This window comes from Schistocerca nitens, chromosome 4 (assembly GCF_023898315.1).
Source record: "Schistocerca nitens isolate TAMUIC-IGC-003100 chromosome 4, iqSchNite1.1, whole genome shotgun sequence".
Taxonomy (NCBI): Eukaryota; Metazoa; Arthropoda; class Insecta; order Orthoptera; family Acrididae; genus Schistocerca; species Schistocerca nitens.
In genome coordinates, this window is record NC_064617.1 from 908576286 (window position 1) to 908586499 (window position 10214).

Sequence of the window (10214 nt, forward strand, 5' to 3'; positions counted from 1 at the left end):
CCCCCCCCCCCTCCCTCCTCACCCAGCAAATGAAGTGCCAGAGCAGGGCGTGCACGACCGGGGGAATGCGCTCCTTGCATCGCGTAAGGAGGGACGCACCATAGGGCGAGGGGTGACCGGAAGCGTCCAATAACCAGGTCACCAACACGGGTTTTACCGCCAACCCCTCTCACAGCATTTGTATAGGGACTCTTTAAGCCGGAGGGAGCTACAGTGGACGCTAATTTGAGAAGATAAAGGTGTGTCAGCCAGGCCGTGTTCTCTCGGTCGGAGTAAAACCGTCGTGAAGAAAAGGCACCGTACAGTTCAAGCATCTTAGGTATACGAGATAACACATTATGGGGAACTTTTACGTCGGCTTCAACGTGGCCTGACACTGGCCACTGGAGCTACTCGGTTGTAATATACACGGTGAGCGTAAACTTTTCCCCTGATTACGAAAAAAATATTTCTAAGGAACTATGCTAGACAAAGCTGTGCAGATTGCTGCAAATGCTAGCTTATCTCACAAACGTTTGAGCATACACTTCCACATGTGCCCTATTTGCTGCCCTTAGAACGTCAGATTCTCTCTTTATCTTTACCAGAATCTCTCCCGTCACCGTCCTTATAGCATCCCGTATTCCTGCCGAAAGACTTTGCACATCAGAAACTGGTGATTTAAATAATCAAAAACAACACCAGCGAGTTATTTTTTTAATGCTTAGCACTAAACGTTTCGTGAATTTATTCTAATTTTCAAGTTCATTTGTCCATATAAACATTTTTTTTTTATGTTTGCATGTGTGATTTTGTTTCTCTTTCACTGTACTTGTCTTTTCGAGTTTATACTGCAGTCGCAAAATCGGACAAAATATTCTATGGAGGGATAAACTGAGAGGAATTTAGAAAATAGATACACTGAACATATCAACTGTTACCACATATAACCAATTTACAAAATCAGCAGTAGCAGCACAAATAAAAAACACGGACACCCATTCAAAAGCACAGAAGATCTTAAGATAGTCCACCACTTCCCAAAATCGCACACAATGGATTTAATGGAGAGCTTGAAATGTCTGTGCACCGCAAAAATCAAGGAGAAAAAAATGCTCAAAGACAAACTAGATAGCGCTTCAGCAAATTATTTCAAATGTTTCTCTTGCGTATGATAACTGTAGTACCTTTTATAAATATGTGCACATAGATGGAGAGGGAGAAAGAGAGGGACAATGTAATCGATAATTCATGGTTCAAATGGCTCTGAGCACTATGGGACTCAACTGCTGAGGTTATTAGTCCCCTAGAACTTAGAACTAGTTAAACCTAACTAACCCTAGGACATCACAAACATCCATGCCCGAGGCAGGATTCGAACCTGCGACCGTAGCGGTCTTGCGGTTCCAGACTGCAGCGCCTTTAACCGCACGGCCACTTCGGCCGGCTGATAATTCATGGTCAGTAATGGTAAAATAAATTTTGTAATCGACAACCTGGTATAAATAATGCAATCCACAGAAAATGTAACACCTGTGACTGAGTGTCAAACACTTTGTGAGACCCTAATGTCTTAATACCTGTGTAGCATGTTACATCACAAAAACGAAGAGTGGAAGTACATATTCTATGTACTGCAGCAGGCACAATAATTACAAGCAGACAAAGAAAAATACCATCTGTAACATAGCATATAAAATCATTCGAAGATTCATTTAGTCCGATTTTCCGATTGGAATAATCTAAAAAAGACAACTACAGCGCAAGAGAGGCAGAAAATCACAAATGCGAACGGCACAAAAAATACTTATGTAAACAAATGCTCTTAAATGGCTCTGAGCACTATGGGACTCAACTGCTGAGGTCATTAGTCCCCTAGAACTTAGAACTAGTTAAACCTAACTAACCTAAGGACATCACAAACATCCATGCCCGAGGCAGGATTCGAACCTGCGACCGTAGCGGTCTTGCGGTTCCAGACTGCAGCGCCTTTAACCGCACGGCCACTTCGGCCGGCAAATGCTCTTAAAAATTAGAATAAATTTTCGAAAAGCGTTGTGCTAAGCATGTAAAAATAAGTAACTGCCGCAGATTTTCATTATTCAGATACAAATGGCGCTGTTGCAGGCTTTCCAGAACATCGATTATGATAACGAAATTAGGAAACGTTAACGTGACTACCGTTCGATGCTCTTCACATTTGGCGGGATCTCGATCATACGTATCCACTTCGGAGCTGTCGCTGAATTGTAATAGGCGACCATGCTTGTTATGCAACCACAGAGCTCAATAAACAATCGTAACAAAATGTGAGCAGAGCTGCGGGTCATATCAGATGCCAGTTCAGACTCACTGGCAGAAACTTAAAAAAATGTAATTCATCTACTACAACTGTAGCTTACAAAACACATGTTCGACCGATGCTTGAATATTGTCCATCATCCATTTGGTTGGATTAATACAAGAGATACAAAAGATCCAACGAATCTCGGCGAGTTTCGTCAAAGAATCGTTTGGTCGGCGCGAGAATATTCTGGAGGTGCTCAACAGATTCCAGTGGCTGACGGTTCTTAGCGGCGTTATGCACCACGGAAAATTTTACTGCTGAATTTCAGAGAGAACATTTTCATTTTTTATTTATTTAACGCATGGCGCCTAGGGACCTAATCAGTTTCTTACATTCAAATATAAAACATTTATGTACTGAGAATTATGCAACATTGGCAAAAAACGCTTATAATAAATAAAATATGAAAGACACTGAATATTTAATGGTGACAACAGTATTTTTACATAGCATTTCATTTTTCAGTGTGCGTCTGCTACAGTGTGATGCCCAAAGAACTCGGCCATTCAACTGCTGCCGCTAGCAGATCGTCTCAGGAATTTCCTGTGTGCACCGTCCGTCACTTAGTGCTGTATTGTCTGTTGTTGAGCGCCACAGCCGCACTGAGAATGTTCAGCCTTCAGCTTTCGTTCTGGCATGCCATGTTCTGATTCTGTACAGGCGGCTCGATGATTTCCGAGCCCCATGTATTCCTCGAAGTGGTTTGTTTGGATGCGTGTTGGCCGTGTAGTTGTGATTCCGAACGGATGTCCGTTCTGATCCCATTTTTTTTTTCTTCCATGTCATGGGTGGATGGAATTTGGTTCCAGGTAGGTTTCCTAGGTTTAAGCGTATTACGGGATAAGGAGCTCAATGTATTATTTACTGTCAGATCTTTGGAGACCGAGATTTCTTGTTCCACTCTTCTATCATCTGTAGCTGTCGCCCTCGGTGAGGAGGGGCAATCTTCGAGAGAACTGGTGACCACGGAAAAGGCGTCGACTCGAATGTTCCACACGTTAGCCCCATTGCGTAAGATAAGAGTAGGGTAGCATGTTACTTCCTCCCATTCATGTATCAAGAAATGGCTGCAACGGGAAAATCAGAGAAATTAGCGAACATACGGAGGTTTAACGACAGTAATTCTTCTCACGCGCTATTCACGAATGGAACAGTGGAAAAAGGGAGCGGTGGAATAGGCAGTGCCACCAAAAGTGCTCTCCACCGCACACCGTGTGGATGGAGACGTCAAACAGTCGTAGTCGCATTGTTAATACCATGCTCCTGGTCATAATCAAGCAAGATATACCACATTTTTTTGTGTCATGACAGCAAAAGGCCAATGGACTGGTCCTCGACTCTATTTTGGGAAGGTATGAAAAAAAAATGGCGAGCATGCAAACTGTTACGTTCCGGGCTCATCAGATTTGAATCATATTGGGTGTGCGAGCAGCTAGGGGTACATTTTCAAGAACTGCAGGCACCATACAAGTTACAAGCAGCGCGTAAGTTATTTGTGACTTTCTGAAAAGCTGAAACTGTGTACCGGACAGGAGCTCTACATCAAAACCTTCCCTTCCGCACGCGGGTTGTAGCTAACTCTGTAAAAGCATTGCCAGCGAAACGCAAGGCTCGGAGAGTTGGTTCGGGGACAGTTGTTATTTTTCAACTAGATGTTGCCAGGCATGCATTAAAAACTATCCTTTTCTTTCTAATTTGATACATATATACCAAGCCATGTTTACACTCCGCGAACACTGACGTTCCACCTGAACGAAGCCAACAGGGATTGTCAACAGACCAACAGTGCATGTTTCGGCGATTTACCTGACCATGATTGGCAAAATATGGCTTCATCACGGTACACGATACATCTGGAGTATCCTGTCTTAATGCCCATGTAACCAGCGAGAACACATTTTGTCGTTACTTTTTCCGTCCGTTACGTTGTCTAGGTGTTACTCTATCACTTCCTCATAAGTGGTCGAAGAAATTGATAAATAACTGCAGATTTTGGTTGACCCCTACTGGGATGTCTCGCCGCATACACCGCTCAAGGACGAACTGTATTCTTCCTACACTCTCCTTACATTATAAGCATATCGATTTTTTCTACATTTGGTAAATCACATCGTCCACTAACGATGTACTGCTTGGACTGTCGCATACTAACTAGCAAGTGGCAATGCACTCAAGGAAAACAGAAGCACATTGTAAGTAAACACGACAGCACCGTACCTACCAACTACGCAGGTTTAATGGCACAAACAAGTGTTGGTGTGGGAACCTTCCAAAATACGATATCACGTAAACGAATCGCACAAGCATCCTGCAACAAACACCACTGACATTCTAGTCTGCCCTACTTTAAATCTGTTAAAGTCAATACAGATTGTTCCATTCAAAAAAAAAAAGTGTATGTTAGCACAAAAAATACACTTTCTAACTATTATTACAATATCTTGATTGACTAATAACACGAGCCCCTGACTACCAACCCATTCTTTGAAAACCGCTCTTCAATAGTACTCTCCATTTCCGCAATATATGCGGTGCAAGTGATTCACCCTGTACACAAAATTTGACCGAAACTGGCCGTTCCTGAGTTAAGCTTGTATGTCACCCCCACCTCTATAGGTGGCAGTCGGTGCTTAACCCCCCCCCCCCCCCCCCCCCCACACACACACACACAGAAACCGTAGCGGGTGTGCGCACAACATCTTAACAAAGTTTCAGTATAGTCAGATGAATGGTACAGGAACGCAGAGAACACAAGAGCGCATAGGACAAACAAAAATATTGTTTATGAACGAAATTTCCTCCATTCGACTATATATTGTAATATTAATTTTTTTTCACTCCATCGCGGTTTGAGCTTTATACCGGGTGCAAAGCTGAAATATGACTAAACGTCATGTCATCGTCGAAATATTAAAACGTATATTTGGTCTTATAAACCAGTAGTCACATTACAGGATATAAGAGGATAAACATATATAATGCGCTTCGGCTGGTACCGGCAGAGGTTCGAGTCCTCCTTCGGGCATGGGTGTGTGTGTGTTTGTCCTTAGGATAATTTAGGTTAAGTAGTGTAAGCTTAGGGACTGATGACCTTAAGCAGCTAAGTCCCATAAGATTTCACACACATAATGCGCTTGAGACTGTGCACGGCAGACAAAATTTAACATACTGTACTGCGTATAAGACGGCCGATACCGTGCTCCGATACGTATGCGTCACGTCCGTACGTTAACTAATGTTAACTGTAACGCGGCAACTCGTTTATAGGACTAGATATATATTTTAATATTTCGATGATGACATGTCAGTCCCGTCGGAAATTTTGTGATATTTCAACTTCGCACGTAATAAGGGCTATAAAGCTCAAATCGCGGTAGTGTAAAATAAATTAAAATTTTATTTTTATTCAGGCCTACAGCCTAAACGTCTTTTGAGAATGAAAAACAAGGTCCAAGTAGGATGTGTACTGTTTATTATCCTTACAATTGACCATTTTCAACAGTGGGTCCTTTTTCAAGCAAATATTTTCAGCTTAATGCTTCATTTCACATCCTAATAGATCACTGGTACCTGTGAACAGGTACATATCGTATTCCTGTTCGTATGTGGTATTGCACTGCATTGTTTTTGTGCCATATACACAAAGAAATACGCTGTATACTTGTCCACAGGTACCGACAATGTATTAGAATGTAAAGTGAAGCGTGATGCTTAAAATATGTGCCTTAAAAATGACCTACGGTTGGAAATGACTAACTGCAAGGATAATAAACAGAACAGAACGGACCATGTTTTCATCCTCAAAATATTTAAATATATATTGAAGAGAAATATAAGGTCAAGTGTAGCCATGTATGGAAGTGAAAAATGCACGATAAACAGTTTAGACGAGAAGAAAGTGGAAGCTTTTGAAATGTGATGCTACAGAAGAATGCTAAAGATTAGATGGGTAGGCCGGCCGATGTGGTCGAGCGGTTCTAGGCGCTACAGTCTGGACCCGTGCGACTGCCACGTCGCAGGTCCGAATCCTGCCTCGGGCATGGATGTGTGTGATGTCCTTAGGTTAGTTAGGTTTAAGTAGTTCTACCTACTAGGGGACTGATGACCTCAGAAGTTAAGTCCCATAGTGCCCAGATCCATTTGAACCATATTTTAGATGGGTAGATCATGTAAATAATGAGGTGGTTCTGAATAGTAATGGGGAGAAGAGAAATTCGTGGCACAACCTGAGTAGAACAAGGAATCGGTTGGTAGGACAGATTCTGAGGCATCAAGGGATCACCAATTTAGTAGGGGGGAGGGGGGGGGGTGAAACCCATAGAGGGAGACCAAGAGATGAATACAGAATCAGATTCGGAATGATGTAGATTGCAGTAATTACTGGGAGATGAAGTGGCTGGGACAGGATAGGGCAGCGTCCAGAGCTGCATCAAATCAGTCTTCGGACTGAAGACCACAACAACAAAATAGCCAAATGTGGGAAATTTTGTTCAGGAAGTTCTTCTTGGCTGTGGTCCACTACGAAGAAGGGGAAAAAAATCATGTTTATAAATTAGATAAGTTTCAATACAGGTTCGGCACAGTCAGCCTCCTCGTCTTTATTTCGCTCATTGCCATGTAACGACACTGCGTAAAAGGAATGTTTTCTCTGTTTCTATTATATGTTCCACAATATCGACATCTGGCAAGTCTTTCTTGCCGTTTCCCTTTACTCCTCATAACTCCTGTCTTTGCTTTTAGTTGGCTTCATCTGCATTCCGTTTTGAATGGTACGTCCACGCTACAAATTTTGGATTCTTTCCTCGGCGAGTACGTCTACTGCCGAACGTGCACATGGTGGTCTGGTTTGGAGTTCATTCAGACAGTAACGAGACACGTGGACTGGAAGGCCTGGTTACACAATAGACGATACCGGCAGGCGTTTGGGAGGAAAGTCACCATTTGGGCAAACTTTGCTTAGATCGCTGAGCAGACACAAGTTTCGTGCGTCTAGGTGGGAATGGCGGCGTCATTTTCCGCCTCCAAAGGACGGCGTAAGGGCGATTTCTGCGACGCTGCCGCTATCCCTTTAATCCGGCCAGCGAGGCCGGAATGCAGCGAGGACTCCGAGATAAGCAGCACGGCGGCGTCAGCATCCCACCCCACGTGAGCGCGCGGCCGCCGCTCGATAGTCGCTAGACGGGGAGCAGCGGAGCCGGCAGAGAGGCGCAGAGAAGACGAAGCAGTGGAAGAAGCGGGCGAAGGGAAGAGGAGGCGGGAGAGAGGAGAGGTGGCGCGTAATGAGGCGTACACCCCTGCGGCGCGGCCCGACCCTCCGACACTGGCGGCGCGGAGGGTCCGGCCGCGCCAGAGCGCCCTCCCGGGCCGCCTCTGCTCAACACAAACACTTCCCAGCCCAGCCGCGCTCGCAGCTGTCGCACGGCGGCCAGTTCCCCGCGACGCACGTCACTGCACAGAAACACATCAAAATTCCACGTACGGAACTAGGCGCGAGCGGATAGGGAGGTACTTTTGCAAAGAATGCGGCGGGTAGATAATGTTACCCAGGCCAAAGACGGTGCAAACAATGCGTATATAGGGTTAATCACCTAACACCGTAGAAATGTTCGAAGACGTGAGGCATACTGATCCTACGACCTATCTTAGAAGAAAGACTAAGGAAAGGCAAACCTACGTTTCTGGCATTTTTTAGACTTAGAGAAAGCTTTTGACAATGTTGGCTGGAAAACTCTCTTTCAAATTCTGAAGGTGGCAGGGGTAAAATACAGGGAGCGAAAGGCTATTTACAATTTGTACAGAAACCAGATGGCAGTTATAACAGTCGAGCGACATGAAAGGGAAGCAGTGGTTGGGAAGGGAGTGATACTGTGTTGTAGCTTCTCCCCGATGCTATTCAATCTGTATATTGAGCAAGCGGTAAAGGAAACAAAAGAAAAGTTCGGAGTAGGTATTAAAACCCATGGAGAAGAAATAAAAACTCTGAGGTTCGCCGATGGCATTGTAATTCTGTCAGAGACAGCAAAGAACCTGGAAGAGCAGTTGAACGGAATGGACAGTGCCTTGAAAGGAGGATATAAGATGAACATTAACAAAAGCAAAACGAGGATAATGGATTGTAGTCGAATTAAATAGGGTGATGCTGAGGGAATTAGATTAGGAAATGAGACGCTTAAAGTAGTAGATGAGTTTTGCTATTTGGGGAGCAAAATAACTGATGATGGTCGAAGTAGAGAGGATATAAAATGTAGACTGCCAATGGCAAGGCAAGCATTTCTGAAGAAGAGAAATTTGGTAACATCGAGTATTGATTTAAGTGTCAGGAAGTCGTTTCTGAAAGTATTTGTATGGAGTGTAGCCATGTATGGAACTGAAACATGGACGATAAATAGTTTGGACAAGAAGAGAATAGAAGCTTTCCAGATGTGGTGCTACAGAAGAATGCTGAAGATTATATTGATAGATCATGTAACTAATGAGGAGGTACTAAATAGAATTGGGGAGAAGAGGAGTTTGTGGCACAACTTGACTAGAAGAAGGGATCGGTTGGTAGGACATGTTCTGAGGCGTCAAGGGATCACCAATTTAGTACTGGAGGACAGCGTGGAAGGTAAAAATCGTAGTGGGAGACCAAGAGATGTATACACTAAGCAGATTCAGAAGTATGTAGGCTGCAGTAGGTACTGGGAGATGAAGAAGCTTGCACAGGATAGAGTAGCATGGAGAGCTGCATCAAACCAGTCTCAGGTCTGAAGACCACAACACCACCTAACACTTACACCGGTAATATTTCGGAGACGGAAGGCACGGTCGATATGCGGTTTTCAAAGAATTGAATTGTAGGCAAAGGTGCGTATTTGCAGACAGTACACAGTTATGAGACGTTGACGAAAGTGCAGGGTTTTACAACTGTCACAAATTTCTAAATGGGACAACGCCTATCGCACTAAAATCGTAAAACGCGAATATCAATGATGTGTGTTGCAGGAAACTAGTGCAGGCAGTTTACGAATTTCCATAATGAAATTTTTCGCTCTGCAGCGGAGTGTACACGGATATGGAACTAGCCGGCCGCAGTGGCCGAGCGGTTGTAGGCGCTTCAGTCCGGAACCGCGCTGCTGCTACGGTCGCAGGTTCGAATCCTGCCTCCGGCATGGATGTATGTGATGTCCTTAGATTTGTTAGGTTTAAGTAGTTCTAAGTCTAGGGCACTGATGACCTCAGATGTCAAGTCCCATAGCGCTTAGAGCCATTTGATATGAAACTTCCCGGCAGATGAAAACTATGTTCCGGACCGAGACTAGAGTTCGGAATCTGCGCCTTTAGCGAAAACTGCTCTACCGACTGAACTACCCTCCTCACAGCTTCAATTACGCCAATACCTCATCTCATACCTTCCGTAAACCACGTCTGCGTAATACAGTTCTTCGAGGAGTACTAATCTTCCAAGTTTCGCACGAGAGCATATGTGAAATTTGTAAAATAGGAGACGAGATACTGGTGGAAGCAAAGCTGTGAGGACAGGTCGTGACTCGTGCTTGGGTAGCTCAGACGGCAGAGCACTTGCCCGCGAAAGGCAAAGGTCGCGAGTTCGAGTCTCGGTCCGGCTCACAGTTGTAATCTGGCAGGTAGTTTCAGTATATAGGTTGTAAAGATTGTAAACACTGAAACGTCTCCTTAGAAAAATTATGAATGACAGTGCTGGAAAAACTCTTACGATTTTTGATATAGAAACAGTACAGTAAAACTCAACTTACTGTTTTCTCTTTACTTATTCTGATCATCACTAAACTGACACACAATATTTTCAGCGCAACGCAACGTGACTTTCAATAATCCCTACTAAAGAATGGCCCTGACTAACAATAACCCATACCTTTCATGGACCACT